The 16,952-nt window shown below is 44.4% G+C and overlaps 1 protein-coding gene across 1 annotated transcript in view; it reads right to left on the bottom strand.

The window, feature by feature from the left end:
- Positions 1-16,952, bottom strand: part of Ipmk (inositol polyphosphate multikinase) — a 35,145-nt gene that overhangs the window by 16,915 nt on the left and 1,278 nt on the right. The gene's annotated exons all lie outside the window — the stretch shown is intronic.

The raw sequence follows: 16,952 nt of genomic DNA, 5'->3' as shown, positions 1-16,952 counted from the left end.
ATAAAATTAAAAATTAAACAAATAAAATTCTGTTTAGAACCCTTGTGTCTCTACTTCTTTTTGGCGAGTGACACGAACTTTTTAACAATGGCGAAAATGAATAATTTAAAGACTCAAAGCAGAAGTCTCGGGCAAGTCTGCCTAGGATCTAGACATCGGCAGGACAGAAGGGAGGACAATAACCCGAAAGGAAGCTTGGCTGGTAAAAAGACTTGGGGACGCCAGGATTAGTCTAACATAACTAAAAAGCACTGATGGGATTGTTTCTGAAGATGGGATTGGGGAAAAGGGTGGAAACGCCCTCGACTGTGCAGCTATGAAGAATGACAGGTTGACTCCTAGAGGGAGAAACCCAGGCCTCAGTAGCCAGCAGAGAAGCACACCAGGCCCTCACACCAGGCCCTCACGCCAGCCCCTCACAGCAGACATTGATCTGGTGCTGCTATGCACTCAAACACTAACCACTGGCCCCCATGGTCTGTTTGCACCCATACAAGCACATTCTTGCGGCAGGATATTTGATCCCATTGTGAACCCTGAGAGGGGGAACTGTAAAAACCTGTTTCTAATCTTGGTATGGCTCAGTCTTTGATCCTAGGGCTTTCTGTTTACTGTAGTCAAGTACTTGGAGGTGTGGCTCAACCCTAGCACACACCTTTAATCCAAGAGCTTTCGGGAAACAGGATTAAATAAAGTTAACCCTAGGTCAAGAGGCAGAGCAAGTAACAGATTGACAGGAAGTGAATATTGAGGGGGGCGGGCCGGAAACATAGTGAGAGGAAGTACAGAGGATGGAGAGAGAGATGCACAGGAAGTAGAAAGGAGGGACACTGAGTTTAAGGGTATTTAAGACAGCATGGAGGGGCTCAGCAATTAAGCGCACTGACTGCTCTTCCAGAGGACCTGGGTTCAATTCTCAGCACTCACATGGCACCTCACAACTGTAACTCTAAGATCTGACACCCTCACAGACATACATGCAGATAAAATATCAATGCACATAAAATAAAAAGATAAATAATTTTTTTTAAAAGAGCATGGAGAAGGAAGAAGGGCTTTTTCCTTCTGGGACACTGACTGAGTAGGAAGGTCAGCAGGATGCTCTCTGCTAGCTCTGCCTCTCTGAGCTAACAGGTTTTCACCACGGCACCTGGCTCCTGAGTCTTTATTGGCAAAATCAAACGACTGGTATTTTCTTTCTTTATAACAACACATTCTCACGTACACCATACTGTGTAAAGTTTGCTTGCCAATATTCTCTGACTAGTTAAATAAAGTTGTTGACAGCCATAGTCGGGCAGAAGAGAAGTAGGTGGAGCTTATGTTCCCAGAGCAGAAGCAGCCTGGGCAGGGACAATCACGGCAAGTCACTTGGGGCGTGTAGCTAGGAATAGCAAAGTAACTTAGATGGTTGGTATCTGTCCAGTTACTATGCCTTAAAGCTTTTATAAATCTAAAAAGTCTCTGCCTCTAGCTGGGGTAGAGAAGCCCTCTAGAGTAAAATGTCCCTTCCACACAAGGAGCTTCCTGGACACATTTGATTTACAGGCAGTGACCAGGTAACTGCAGCCAGCTGTGTGGAGTAGCAGACTGGATCCCAGACTCCATCCCACTAGGAACAGACCTCTGAGTCCTAAAAAAAAGAACCAAGTTTCCTGAGAAAACTGAAGATAGTTAACCCAGTCCTGGGTGAACGAGACCAGATCCAACTAAACCGTAGCATTGGAGACCAAAGCCAAATCCCAACCAGCAAGCTCCATGCCTCTAGGACAAGTGACAACCATTAACTAAGGCCACGGCATGGTTCTCCTGAGCTCTGCAGAGCAAACCCATGTGCCCTGTTTCCCAGTGTCCTTTGAACAGGGCGTCCCTATGTACTAAATTACAAGGCATACCAAAGAACAGGAAGAATGGCGCATAATCAACAGATGCTGACGCAAGGTGGCCACATGATTGTAATTAGGAAGCAAGCCTGTTCAACAAAAAAATCCCATGTATGCTACAGAAATTAGAGAAAAGTGCAGAGACTGAGAGAACCCAAGGACATTCCAGAACAGAAAAAAATAAAACAGTAACAAACAAAAAAACCACAACATGTGAGATGAAAATAATTGGGGAAAGAGAGCAGGTCAATAAATTATCCCAGAAGAAAGAGCAAAATGAACGTTAAGAGATGCTAATAGCAAGCAGGGCCAGCGGTACCAAGGGAGGCTGAGGAAGGACCGACACAAGTTCAAGGCCAGTCACAGTAATATCAAGACCCTGTCTCCAAACAAAGGGGAAGTTGGATGTGGTGGTGCATGTCTTAATCTCAGCACTGTGGAGGCAGAAGCAGGCAGATCTCTGCTTTCTTGGTCAGCTTGGTGTATGTAGCAGGTTCCAAGACAGCCTGGGCTATAAAGAAGTTTCTAAAAACCAGTAGTAGTGGTAGTGGTAGTAATTTTTTTTAAGGGAAAGGGGTCAGGCATGCTGACAAATACCTTTAGCCCCAGCTCTGAGTCCCAGGCCAGCAGCAATCCAGTATACCCAGGAAAGGGGCAGGAACACCTGTGGGTCTGTGTCTGCGATAGGGCACACAAGGAAAAAAAAAAAGCTGAAAAGGGGGCTGGAGAGATGGCTCAGCAGTTAAGAGCACTGACTGCTTTTCCAGAGGTCCTGAGTTCAATTCCCAGCAACCACATGGTGGTTCACAGCCATCTATAATGTGATCTAATGTGCACTGTATACACAATAAGTCTTTAAAAAAAAAAAAAAAGAGCTGAAAATAATCCTCTGGCAAGTCAGCCCCACAGGAACTAACACCTAGGGCCTGTCTCAAGGCCCAGAGGAGGCTGAAGCTGCTGAAACAAAACGCTTCAGATGGCACCTGAGATAAGCCAGTTACTTCTTGCTTCCGCTCACAAGAATCATCTGAAGTGCTCAAGCTCCTAGAAGGCAGAAAAGTGGCTGACAATGGCAGCAGCAAGGCCAGGCACGTGTTCATCAGGTCGGGCGTTCTCAAAGACACATCAGGGTCTCAGGCTGGGGCAGGAGAGCCTCTGGCTCAGGCAGCTCAGCAGTGTAGAGAGCCTGCCGCTCTGCAGATGCTCCCTTCAGCCCCCGGAGCTCTCTCAGGTGGCTCACAACTGTCTGCAACTCCACCTTCAGGGGACCTGACTCCCTCTTCTGCCTTCCATGGGCATCTGCACACACATGGTGCAGACAAACTCATGCAGGCACACACACACACATACACACTCACACATACATAAAGACAATACATGAACAAAGAACACATTTTACAGTGTGCGGACTGTTTCTATTGTAGGCTCAGTGGGAAGTTTGAGGCTGAGTCTTTACCACAGAGTCACTGTAGTAAGATCTCCACATTTAAGTAAGCATTCAGAAAGACTGCAGCAACAATCTGCTAACATTTCTGTGAAAGGAAGCCAGGCATGGGGGCACATGCCTTTAATCCAAGTACTCGGTGGAAAAAGCAGGCAGATTTCCAGTTGAAGGCCAGCCTGGACTAGCAAAGGCCAGGCCAGAAAGCTACGGAGTTAGACTCTTTCTGTCTAAAACAAACAAACAAACAAACAACAAAAATAAATTCACATAAAAAAGGCACTCTAGGTCATTTTAATTTTCATCTTTTTTATGCCTTTCTTCCTTCCAGAAATTATTATGATAAACATATTTTTGAGTTTTTATTTGTTTTCTGAGACAGGGTCTCACTATGTAGTCCTGGCTCGTTTGGAACCCAAGAGACCTACCTACCTCTGCCTCTTAGGCCCTAGGATTAAAGGCATGCACCACTATTAGCTTTCTTTCTCTGATGGGCCACCAGACCTGGCTAACACATATTCCTTTTATTATTAGAAATAAAATTATGTTAAAGATAACAAGTATATACTAAAAGAACTACGTATTCTATTTAAGGTAGTTATTATAAATATGGCATTTAAAAATAACGGAGGGAAGTGTTTGAAAATGAGAAAGCATAGAAATGATAAGACTAAGATATGCTAAAAATAAATTAAAAAAAATTAAATCTGAGCCAGGCATGGTGACGCACACTCGGGAGGCAGAGGGAGGCAGATCTCTGTGAGTTCGAAGCCAGCCTGGTCTACAAAGGGAGTCTAGGACAGCCAAGGCTACACAGTGAAACCTGTCTCGAACAAAACAAACAAACAAACAAAAATAAATCCACAGCAGAGGCAACTAGAATCCTAAGTACATGGGGGAGAATCAAACCCGTAGTCACTTCAAATATAAAGACACAGGATAGTTACAAGTAAAAAATAAAAAGAAAAGAAAAAAAGTAGAGCTGGAGACATGTTCCATGCTTGCTTACAGTGTGAGGCTTGGGGTTCAACCTTTCAGTGGGAAAGGGGGGATGGGAGGGAGACAGGACTTCCAAGTTCTGTCATAAGTGAAGATGGCTACAGCACATCACATGGCAAGCTCCAAGGAAAGGAATGGTTTTGTTCGTTTGTCTTTTAGTTTTCTCCTGGAAATTGCTTCATGGATCAGGCTGGTCTCAAACTCACAGAGATCTGCCTGCCTCTGCCTCTGCCTTCCAAGTGCTGGGATTAAAGTTGTGCAGCACCACGGCTGGCTAAGAGAAGTAATTTAGATTTCTATCCTCTTAAGTGTGTGTGTGTGTGTGTGTGTGTGTGTGTGTGTGTGTGTGTGTGTGTGTGTCTGAAAAGACCAGCAGAGAGCACAAGACCCTTTGGAGTTGGAGTTACAGCAGTTGTGAGCTGACTGGTGTGGGCGCTGGGAAAGTGATCTTAGCCACTCACCAATCTCTCCAGTCCCAAGGAAAGGAACTGTTTGCTATTTAAGAAAGACTTTTCACAGTGACATGGCCAGCTGATTAAGATACAAAATTACAGACATGTAACAGAGCTTATAAAAGCATAGCTTGCAGATGCAAGGAGCAAAAATGGACAACTAGACCAATAAACAAACTCACAAGGATTTTCTGGTATGTGGAGGCGAAGGCATTGTAATGACATGCAAAACCTGAACAGTAAAAAATTGATCAGTTTACAGTGTAGAGACGCTACAGTCCCAGCTGAGGTAGAAACTCCTGCACAATTGAGGGTTGTCTGGAGCACAGGACAGGACGAAGACCTTTGTCTGGCAGAACACACAAGCCCTTCAAGTATAAACGCTCTGTTTACCAAGCCCCAAATCCACAAGGATTGGAACTGAGCAAAGGATGCCCTCAAACCACAGCAGTAATTGCAAGAAAAGCGGGGGGGGGGGGGGCCAGGGGGGGCGGGAGTGCCAAATAATAGGAAAGTTACCAACACCACTGTCATTACACACGGATCAAAGCCACAGGAGAAATGAGAAAGCACTCCATGCGATGGTGAAAACAGCATCTCACAGTTTGCACAGTGCAGCTCATGGAGAAATATGTAGCTCTGAATATTTCTAACAGGGGCCACTGGTGGAGAGCTCAGTGGTTTAGGGCGCTTGCTGCTAAACCTAAGGACCCGAGTTCAATCCTTGTACACCGCATGGTGGCAGGGAGGACCTCCCTCCAGTTCTCTGCTGACCTCCACATGGGCACCCTACCACCACCAAATAAATACACATAAAAAGACAGCATTAAGCATTTCTATCATTTAGGAAAAGGAACCAAACTTCATGTGTCATAGAAACAAAGATTAATTTCAAATAAATATATACAAACAAAAAGCCAATTAACAAAAACTGGATGCTAGGCACAGCAATCTCTGCACTTCCAAGGCAAGAGAGCAGGGTCAAAAGTTAAAGATAAAGGCCTGAGAGATACAGGAAGAACATGTCTTTTTAAAAAATATTTTATTTAATTTTAATGTGCCTTAGTATAAGAGTGTCAGATCTTGGAGTTACAGACAGTTGTGAGCTGCCATGTGGATGCTGGGAATTGAACCCAGGTCCTCTGGAAGAACAGGCAGTGCTCTTAACCACTGAGCCATCTCTCCAGCCCAGGAAGAACATGTCTTAATAAGTAATTTTGTCAATGATCAACAGATAAAAATCAGTGAAATGAAAAGTGACTGATATAAGAAATTGGTAAAGTAAACATCTTGCTAAATAGATCAAGAAAAAGAAGATAAATTATCATTATTACAAATAAATGAACATTCAAACGAAAGGAAGAGACATGAGGTTAAAATCAGCAAATGCCACATATATGAAACAAATTCTTTTAAGTACCCAGTATTAAAACTGGCACAGGAAGAAACAAATCTAAGGGGCACAGGCTGCTGACAAAAGTGGTCCCCCTGCATGAAGGTAACTCTGAATTTAATCTTCAGCTCAGAACACAGAAAGTGGGCAGGGCTGGGAAGAAGGGGGTACAAATGCAGCCAAAATGGCCTCCTAGTGACTGTTCCCAACACAATCAAACAAACAAAAACAGCAATACTAATCTCATCAAATTTCTCAGGAAGCAAGATAGTATCTTTCTCTAGTACTTTTTGTTTGTTTTTGAAAGAGGTCTGAAAGGGTTATGGTAAGAGGCTATTTAGGCCAGGCCAGCCTTGATCTTCCTGCATCAGCCTCCCAAATGCTACTCTCTGTAATTCTCTACATGAGTAGTTCTCAACCTGTGGGCTACAACCCTCTTGGGGGTCATATGTATATTTATATACACACATGTATATGTATATACACACACACATATGTATAGATATGTGCATGTATGTATATGTATCTTATACATACATAGAACAAATATCCTACATAGCAGATATTTACAATTCCTAACAGTAGAGAAATTACAGTTATGAAGTAGCAACAAAATAATTTTATGGTTGGGGGCCACCACAACATGAGGAAATGTATTAAAGGGTTGCAGCATTAGGAATGTTGAGAGCCACTGGTCTATATAAAATAGTGTAATTGTGATTTCCGAAAACTCCAACAAAAATGGCTAAAAACAAAACAAAACAAGAAACTACAGACCATAATCTCAAACAAACATCATCACAACGGCTGGGAATAGCTTCTTATCACTGTAAAGGTTAGGTATGGTGGCACATCCCTTTAATCACAGTTTAGGAGGTTGGAAGAAAAGAGCATCAAGAGTTCAAGGTCACCTAACTATAGAAGGAGTTCAAGGCCAACCTAAGTGACAAGACATTACATCTTTAAAAAATAAATAAATATAATTACAAACATATTAAAAACATGGTAACGGGATCAGAAAGAAGTCTTAGTAGTTAAAAGCACTTGTCACACTTCCAAAAGACCCAGGTTCAATTCCCAGCACCCACATCACAACTCACAACAGTCAGAAACTCCAGTTCCAGAAGAAGTGGAGCCCTCTTACAGTCTCCATGAGCACCAGTTATGCAAGTGGTGCACAGACAAAGTAGGCAAAAACAAAACAAAAACCCCATAAAAATAAAATAAGTATAAATATGCAACAGTAAAAGCAGGTGCCCCAGGCCTCCCGGACTACATGGGAATTCCAAGCCAGCCTAGCAAACAAAAAAAAAAAAAAAAAGCCTGGCGTGGCGGTGCACGCCTTTAATTCCAGCACCCAGGAGGCAGAGGCAGGCAGAAAACCATGAGTTCGACGCCCACCTGGTCTACAAAGGGAGTCCAGGACAAGCAAGGCTAGACAGAGAACCGGTCTCAAAAAACCAAAAACAACAACAACGAAACAAACAAACAAACGAAAAAGGGTAAAATTAATACAGCAATACATATATATGTATTGTTCCAGGAACAAGTTTACTTGGGATTTCAACATGAGTCAACACAGTAATGCTGTGAGAAAATGAAGTCCGCATCGAGATGGGAGATGAAGCCCTAAGATGCTGGAATCACCACCATCGCTCTGTGCAACAAGCATTCTGCTCTGCGCTATGTGGACATTGCCATCCCATGCAACAACAAGAAAGCTTGCTCAGTGGGTCTCAGGTGGTGGATGCTGGCCCGAGGAAGTATTCCACATGTGTGGCACTTTCTCCCGAGAGTACCCATGAGAGGTTATGCCTGATCTTTACTTCTACAGAGACCCAGAGGAGATTGCGAAGGAGGAGCAGGCTGCTGCTGAGAAGGCCGTGACCAGGGAGGAATTCCAGGGTGCGTGGACTGTGCCAGCTCCTGAGTTCACTGCTGCTCAGCCAGAGGTGGCAGACTGGTCTGACGGAGCGCAGGTGCCCTCCGTGCCCATCCAGCCACTGAGGACTGGTCAGCAGCTCCCACAGCACAGGCCACTGAGGAGGTCCTTCCTGAGCTCTGCAAACACCTGAGCAAAGGGGAAAATGGAAGGAAGATAAAGTCCCTAAAAGCTGAAGAGAAAAAAAAAAGATGCTGAGCTCAAATTACAAGCCCAACCCAGCCCTGCGGAGGGAGAGGCTACTTGTGCAGTGGCGATGCCTTGCCTGCAGTCTCCAGGGTGTGCACTCATGCACACACATGCACACAGGTAAACACACACAACCCCGATGCGTGAAGGCTGTCTGTTTCTTACTTCAGTCTGCTCAAAGGACAAGCAGAACACACACCTGGAATCTAGATTCAAAATGCCACCCATCTCTAAAGGACACAGTTCCTTCCAGTTCCTGCACTGGAACAAGGAAGACACAAAACAAGCATGCATCATCTTTTTTATACCAGAAACAGAGACATCACTTCAAAAGAAAAAAAAAAAAAAAAAAAAACAGGAAATGTCAAAAAGACACAGGAGCTGCCACTGTCCAAATTTAGGAGAATGGCATTTTGGTGATGATTAAAATTAGCAGCAACAATATGGGTAATATCCGCTGACTGAGTTCTGAGACATCCTAGTCCATCCTAGAAAAGAATGCATGAGAAGAATAGTGCGGTGCACAATGCCAACTGCTGGAGAAAGACAGGAGTGCCTCCGGGTGTAGCCATTGCAATGGTACATGAGCGCGCAATTCTCAGTGGATGCTCACATCACAGAAGTGAGGAAAGGGCTATATAATACTCAAATATTCCTCCCAAGTTACTTAATAACAATGGCAAAAAAATGGTACTTCTCTGATGGAAATACCAACTGCTCCCATTTAGCCATGAGAGCAAGGCACTGGCGATGCCACTAATAACTTGTGCCTTATGATCCGAGAAAAACAGGCAAACTCACAAAGCAAAACCGCACAATCTGACTCTGAGCCACGATGAAACAATCGGACAAATGGTTTAAAGGTATGTGAAAACTCGGGTCTCAGATGCTGCAAACGGGCCATGGCTGCCTGGTGCAGTAGTACACACCTACAGTCCTGAACTTGGGGCATGACGGCAGGAAGATGGATGTGAGGTCATCCTTGGCTTCACAGTGAGATCCAGGCCAGGCTGGCCAAAATGAGACTCTGCTTCAATAAATAAATAAATAAATAAATAAATAAATAAATAAATAAATAAATACACTTAAAAATAAAATAAAGGAGAGATAATGGTTCAGTGGACAAAGCACTTAGCATGCACATGAGGCCCCAAGATTAGATGCCCTGAACCTGCACCCAGCCAAGAAAGCATGGTGGCTGCCTATCGGGAGGCAGAGCCAACAGATGCCTACACAAGCTGGCCAGCCCAAGAAGAGCCAATGAGCTCCAGGCTTAGCTTTAATGATACAGTAATAGAGGAAGGCAATTGATGCCAACTTTGGGTCTCCACAAGCCTGTACCACACAGCTGCATCACCTACACACACACACACACACACACACACACACACACACACACACACGAACATGCAAGCACAGCTGCACATACACCACACACACACATGCAAATAAGAAAAAGTAGGCTGGGAAAGATGATTCAGTTGGTAGATGCTTTCTGGGCAATCAAGAGGATTTCAGTTCCTACCCCCAGAGTCCACATAAAACACTGGACAGGATACCTGTAATCCCAGCACTGGGGAGGCTAAAACACAGAGAATCTCTGGGGTTTGCTGGCCAACTAGTCTAGAGCCCAAGTTTCCTAGCTCGGTGAGAGACCTGGCCTCTAAAAACAAGGCGGACAGAACTTGACTATAAGATCCTACTGCTGAAGGCATCTGTTCATCGCGGGGCATAGAGCTCAAGGTAGAAAGTGGTTAGAAACTTCTACTCTGCTGGCTAGCCTGCAGCGGTGCAGAAAGCACTACGCAGGCTGCTGTGGGGAACTGTCCCCTGCAGTCTGACTCAGAGGTAACAACACTGACGGGTCAGACAAGATGTGCCGCGCCTGGTATGAGAGTAACCAACCACTTGCTTTCTTATCAAATCAAAAGCATTCTCCTGGAAGGGAATTACTTTCTGGTACTGCTGCCTCAGGCTGGGGAGGCCATAGCTCTTATAGGGAAGCTATTGGTGTGGCTTTGCTAAATAGAAATGATGTGCTCTCCAAAGCGCCCTTTAAATAACTATGCTTATGCCCATGGGGGAGGAGGCGGAGTAAGATGAATGCAACAATACCAACAAAGACACTCACTAGAAACCTCTGGCTGCCACACACATGAACATGTACACACCACCTCTCTCACACACATACGCACATAATAAGTAAATGCAATGAATTCATTAAGAAGGCTGGGCGTGTAACTCCATGGTAGAATATGTGCTTAGCCTCAAAGACTCTAGGATCAATTCCCAGCAGCCTACCGCTGAAGTCACACATTTGATATCAGGTTTCACTGCGTAGATGACAACTGCCAAATACTATAGTCTGAGTTTTATTGCTTTATCGTAAGTAGGCAAGACAAATGCTGTGTTTTTAGAAGATACACAATTACTAGAACAGAGGGTAATGATACAACTTACTCTTTTTTTTTTTTGGTTTTTCGAGACAGGGTTTCTCTGTGTATCTGTGTAGCCTTGGCCATCCTGGACTCACTTTGTAGACCAGGCTGGCCTCGAACTCACAGCGATCTGCCTGCCTCTGCCTCCCGAGTGCTGGGATTAAAGGCGTGCGCCACCATGCCCGGCACAACTTACTCTTAAGCAGTTCTGTGAGCCATCATTCAGACTCATGGGGCCATAGTAGAGACTGGACACAGCTGAGTTTACTGTCTATCTGGCAAATTTTTATATAGTTGCAAGTCTTCCCCAGAAAAGTTTGTTAAAACGTCAGAACAACTCAGTGTGGCATTAATTATTTTGCAAAGCCTAGCGAACTCTGGGTATGACCACTCTCTTATGAACTGGCACTCAGTCACAAAACTAGAGGAGGAGGGAAGGACAAAGAGAAGGCACCGCGTGTTTGAGCTCTGGAAGGTGAAGAACCCCAGCTCTCCTACGCAATCTATGAAGGACAAATGCACTTACCAGGTTTCTGAGGAAAAGTGAGCAGGGATTGGAAATCTACACCTGGTCACAGGGGCCAGAAAGAGTCAAGACAGTAGACTGAAACAGAAAGTGGGATGCTTACACAATTAACCCGATGCCTCCTACAGCACAGAGCAGTGAGACAGGAGACTCGCAGAATAGACTGTGGTCCACACATACCCTGGAGCACAGAGAGCTACGAAGAAAGAAAAGCTGTGTGCATGGATACATGGCATACTGATTTTTAGGTCATGCTGTGAACGTGTCAAGCCACCTGTGAAGAGATGTCCACGGCATTATCTACTATCACCCTTTGTGTCAGGCAGAGGAGGAAAAACGTGTTCTTAAAGAAACTCAAGAAAGGACGCATAAGAAAATACTGAAATGTGTCACCTACAAATACTCCTGAGAAATGGGCTATATGATTAAGTCTGGAACTTGCTATGTAGACCAGCCTGGCCTCCAACTCAAACATCTGCCTGCTTCCGCCTCTGGGATCCAAAGGCTCCCTAGTGCTGGGATTAAGGTGTGCACTCCCACACCCAACCCTTTCTATAGTCTTGACCTTTGGAACAGAATGGGAAGGGGAAAATTAAGTTTAAGCAGAAACAAAGGAAACTGACTAAATTTCAAATAGCTATTATTATAAAAGGGAGGGGGAAAAACAAAAATCTAATGTAAAAAAAAAAAAAAAAAGGTTTGAGCAGTATCTAACTTCATAATCTCTACACGGGAAGCCTGACCATGGGTCTGGAGAGACGACTTAAAAGGTTAAAATATTTATTGCTTGTGCTGAGTACCCAGGTTCGGTTCCCAGCACCTACATCAGGTTCACAATCACCTATAACTCGAATCTCAGGACATTGATGCTCTCTGTCCTCCACATGTACCCCAAAATGTGTCTGATCTAAATTCACTCAGACACACACACACACACACACACACACACACACACACACACACACAATAAGTAAATTATAAAATAAAAGAAGACTTGACCTTGAACTCTGTATGGTATGTTTGTTTTCTGCCGCACTTTGGATGTGGAAATTCTAGAGGTTATGTGATTATGCAGCAGAATAAACAGACTGAGAACGTGGGGAGCCAGGGTTCTCACTGGGGAAGAGGAGAAAGGCGAATTTAGAATCCAGGAGAGGAAGGACTCAGGTTGGGATGGAACTGTAGCTATGCAGTTGTGACTTCTAAAACACCTACACACCATCAGCTGCATCCACAAAGGCATGACACCCTAATAACAACACCCCTAACTCCTAGGTCCAAGATTCTGCATAGGGTCATTTCCTATGTCAGGGAGGCTCCATGGCCCTGAGTTCAATTGAGGAACTGAAGCAAAAGGAAAAACAGAGAAAGCATTTGCCACTAAAAAAAAGGGCCTTGCACAAAGGGCTAGTTCTACAGCTGGGGGAGGGGGGTGATGCCATCCCACAGCTGGACCAGAAAGGAAGTTCAGTGACAAAGGAAAAACTAGCTCTGTTCAGGTCTGACACACAAGTCCCAAGATGGTGGATTAACAAGGATGAGCATATACAGAGGTAGACAGGGGTGATTTCTGAGAAAGCTAATTGCTAATGGCAGTGGTAGAGGTAAGGGGGAAAATCATACTTTCACAACCGTCTGTTTCAGACAAGATTCATCACTGTAAGTCAAAATCTACGGGTGAGGTCTCATGACAGTCCAGACAACCCACATGGCCTTCAAGTGTCTCCCACAAACAGCTTACTCATTCCAGGGGGCAAGGGTGGGGGCTAAAACACTACACGGTGAGAAACCAGATCAGGCTTGAACCAGATGACCAAAACTAACCACTAATAAAAGGTCAGACAGCTACCATGGGTGTCCAGGTGAGCATTACATTCCAGTCAGAAATTTACACCCTGAGTCTCATCCTACAGAACCTTCAAAAACTCAGACAGGCAGGAGAGCATTTCATAAAGTGTGTTGATGTGTATTCTTCGGTGTCAAGACCACTGGAGAGAAAGGGTGAGGCTTCGTTACAGACCAAAGTGGAAAAGACGTAACTGAAGGCTGGTGGTAAGGATGGAGGCCTGCTGAACTGAGGAACAGGGCTAGAATAAAATACACTATTCAAATGTGACTAAATGAGGGTGCGGATTACAGCTACAGGGCTGTACCGTTTAAATCCCCACATGCCATAAATACACTCTGGCTACAGGAGACAGTATGGATTTTCCTAGGAAATTCACACAGAAGTGTCACTATATAAATGGCAGGACATATGCAACCTACTTACAGAAAGTTCAGGGGAAAAGTCACGTGTGAGGGGCTGAGAACAGCTTGGGCAACATGCCTCTCTCTTTCTCTTTCTCTCTGTGTGTCTGTGTGTCTGTGTGTCTCTCTGTGCTGTTCTTCTATATGGTCATTGCTTTCTACTACAGAATAAGCAGATCAATAATGCAAAATAGCTGTTGAGGCTTCCTCCTAACCAGTGTCAGCTCAAACCCTCATTTTCCCCACAGACTACCACATTTCTGCCTACCAAATTTGGTCAAGGCACACATTCCAGCTTGGAGCCACTTGTTCACAATTTGAAGGGCTTTTAAAGTGAGACTAGTAGTATGTGATGACACAAGAAGAACAAGAGGAGGAAGAGGAGGGAAAGAGAAAGAAAGAAAGAAAGAAAGAAAGAAAGAAAGAAAGAAGGATTGCATATAAACATTTGAGAACACTGGGGATTTTACATTGACAGAGCTCCTGCACTTTGGTGGTACAATGTGCAAAGTGAGCTATGGTGTCCAGGACTGTCTACCGCATCTTCTGCTACAGCAAACACAAGCACATCCAGCCAGAGGGGACCAAGTAAACAGATTCTGGTATGTGCAGTCTGTGGAAGACAACTGCCCCCAACAACTGAGGAGGAATGAAGGGGAAGCTCCCAGATAGCCACCAGGCCACCAAACAGCAGTGTGTTTGGTAAGGGTTTGTGCCCCCACCGCAGGTCAAGGAACATCTATACAGAAGTGAACACAGTTTACTATGAGAATCAGCACAGATCAAAAAACCAGCATGTGCCACTGTTGTGCCTGTGTGAAGTTTCAGAGTGCTGTCAACAGGTGTAGTTAAGTGCCCCAAAACAATGGCCCAACGACATGTAAAAGGCAGGAGCAGTGATCAACCCTAGGACAGACACAGTGAGGACACCATACTTTTCTGTTCCTAAGAGATCGTGAATGCTTTTATAATCTTCAGAAGCCAAACATTTTGCTTCCCAAGAGCTAAGTTTTCTATGTTCTTTGAGGAAATACGACCTCAGTGAAGAACATAAAAACAAGGCGGTGTCAGAAATACTAGTAGCTTTCCATTGGCTGAGTTTGTCACTCAAGGACTTGAGTTCTTCCCAGTTCCGTGTTTTTCTTTTTTAAATAAAATCAACAGCTCCTTTTTTTTTTTCCCTTGATGAGAATACTCAATCCTAAAATGAAAACTCCAGTTACTTAGTGAGAATAACAGCAGTTAAAAATGAAAATATGCATGGTATATTCTCACTTATAAGTGGATATTAGCCCAACATAGATGTCCTCTGAGAGACTCCACCCAGTCGGGGATCTGGACAGATGCTGGGACTTGATGCTGGACTCTGGGTAGAGCCAATGGATCTAGCCAATGGACAAACAGCTCCACTCTCCACCGTTGTGGGGAGAGTGGAGGGACTGTCCCTGACATGAACTCTGGTGCCCTCAATTTGATCACTTCCCCTTGGTAAGGAGGCCTTGCAGCACACAGAAGGGGAAGAAGGCTATCAGGATGAGACCTGATAGGCTGAGGTCTTATGGTGGAGGAGGAGGTCCCCTTCTGTTAAAGGTCTAGGGGAGGGAAATAGGGTAGAAGAGGGAGGGAGGGTGGGAACAGGAAGATACAAGGGAGGGGATAGCAATCGGGATGTAATCGGAATAAATTATAATAATTTTTTTTTAAATGACAACAAATACAAACACCCACAACCTGTTCCACAGCTTGTAAGAACCAAGGCAGAACAGGGTAGGGTCTGAACCAATGGTTCTCAGCCGGGCACGGTGGCACACACCTTTAAACCGAGCACTCTAGAGGTAGGCAGATCGCTGTGAGTTTGAGGACAGCCTGGTCTACAAAGAGAGTTCCAGGACAGTCAGAGCTACACAGAGAAACCCTGTCTCAAAAAACCAAAAAAATAAATAAATAAACAAACAATTAAAATAAATAAATAAAACCAAAACCAGTGGTTCTCAACTCATGGGGGTCTTTGACCCCCAAAGACACAAGAGGTTACCTAAAACCATAGGAAAACATGAATATTTGTTACAATTCGTAACACTAGCAAAAATTAGTTATGGAGTACCAATGAAAATAAATTTACGGTTAGAGGTCACCAAGACGTGAGGAACTGTATTAAGGGGTCATGGTAGGAAGGCTGAGAACCACTGTTCTAAACAGTGTGACCATGGAGGGAAAATAATAAATAGCTGAACTTTGAACTGCTGACTGCCTGCTAACTAGTTGTGAGCACGGGGAACGAATGGCGCAGTCTACGGTGTAAATATCTGAGAAGCCAGAGCAACAAACATCAGACGGCTGGTACAACACGAAGAATCTGTTCTCTCAGTCAAATGAATCTAGTGAAACTGGAAAGAAAAGAAGAAAAAAAATCTTTCTTTGTTTGTTTGTTTTTTCAAGACAAGGTTTCTCTGTGTAGCCTTGGCTGTCCTGGACTCACTTTGTAGACCAGGCTGGCCTCGAACTCACAGCCATCCACCTGCCTCTGCCTCCCAAGTGCTGGGATTAAAGGTGTGCACCGCCACGCCCGGCCCGAAAAAAAAAATCTTAACACTAAAATTGGAGACGACCTTCTCTGAAATCTAAATTATTCTTTCAATTAGGCAGCTTGGGTGAGAAATTAGGTCTTTCAGTATTGTTTTTAATACAATTCAAAGTCACATTCAGGGCACTCTGTAATCAATCACCAAGGACTCTAAATAGGCCACTAGCATCTTAAGCTAGTCCCAGGTGCCAATCACAGAGGCCCCTTCTTTGGGTGTGTTCTTTGCATAGACTCCAGGGCCTCCAGGGAAATGATCCCTTCCTTAAGATTACAGATAGGAATCCTGTTGTTTAAGGGCCAGCTGACTCCAGGTATGATGCATAGGAGGAAACAGATCAGCCAGAATCTCAAGTGCGGAGTTTCCTAACTCTGACGCAGTCTTTCAACATTTCCTGGATATAGTTGGGCTCCAGTCTGTGTGCTTCCCACAAGCACAATAACATGGTGGGTGTTGCCTTGATTCGAGGGCACCGCATTGATGGGATGCCTAACCAGGCTTGTCTTAAAAATCTATTACCTTAGCGGCCCCCTGTCTACACCCTCAGCCACTGAGGAAGATCAAAAGGTCAAGACCTGCCTGGGCTTCAGCAAGCTCCAAGTGACACTTGGGGAGCCCCTGTCTTAAAAGAAAAAAAAAAAAAAGGAAAAAGGAAAAATGAGAGCTGGTGATGTAGGTCAGTGGCAACGCTCTTACCTAGCCTGTCTAAAGTCTTAGAATCAATCTTCTAAACCACTAAAGAAAGAGAAGAAAAGAAAAAGTACTACCTTACCAGCCTAAACCTGAATCACTTTATCAGCAAAACAAACGGTCTCTTATGGTAGTTCCGGGTCAGATATCCATAAAAGTCCCAAGTC

Source organism: Acomys russatus, chromosome 11, assembly GCF_903995435.1.
Source record: "Acomys russatus chromosome 11, mAcoRus1.1, whole genome shotgun sequence".
NCBI lineage: Eukaryota > Metazoa > Chordata > Mammalia > Rodentia > Muridae > Acomys > Acomys russatus.
The sequence above is the reverse complement of the archived record's forward strand: the minus strand, read 5'-3'. Positions and strand labels throughout refer to the sequence as shown.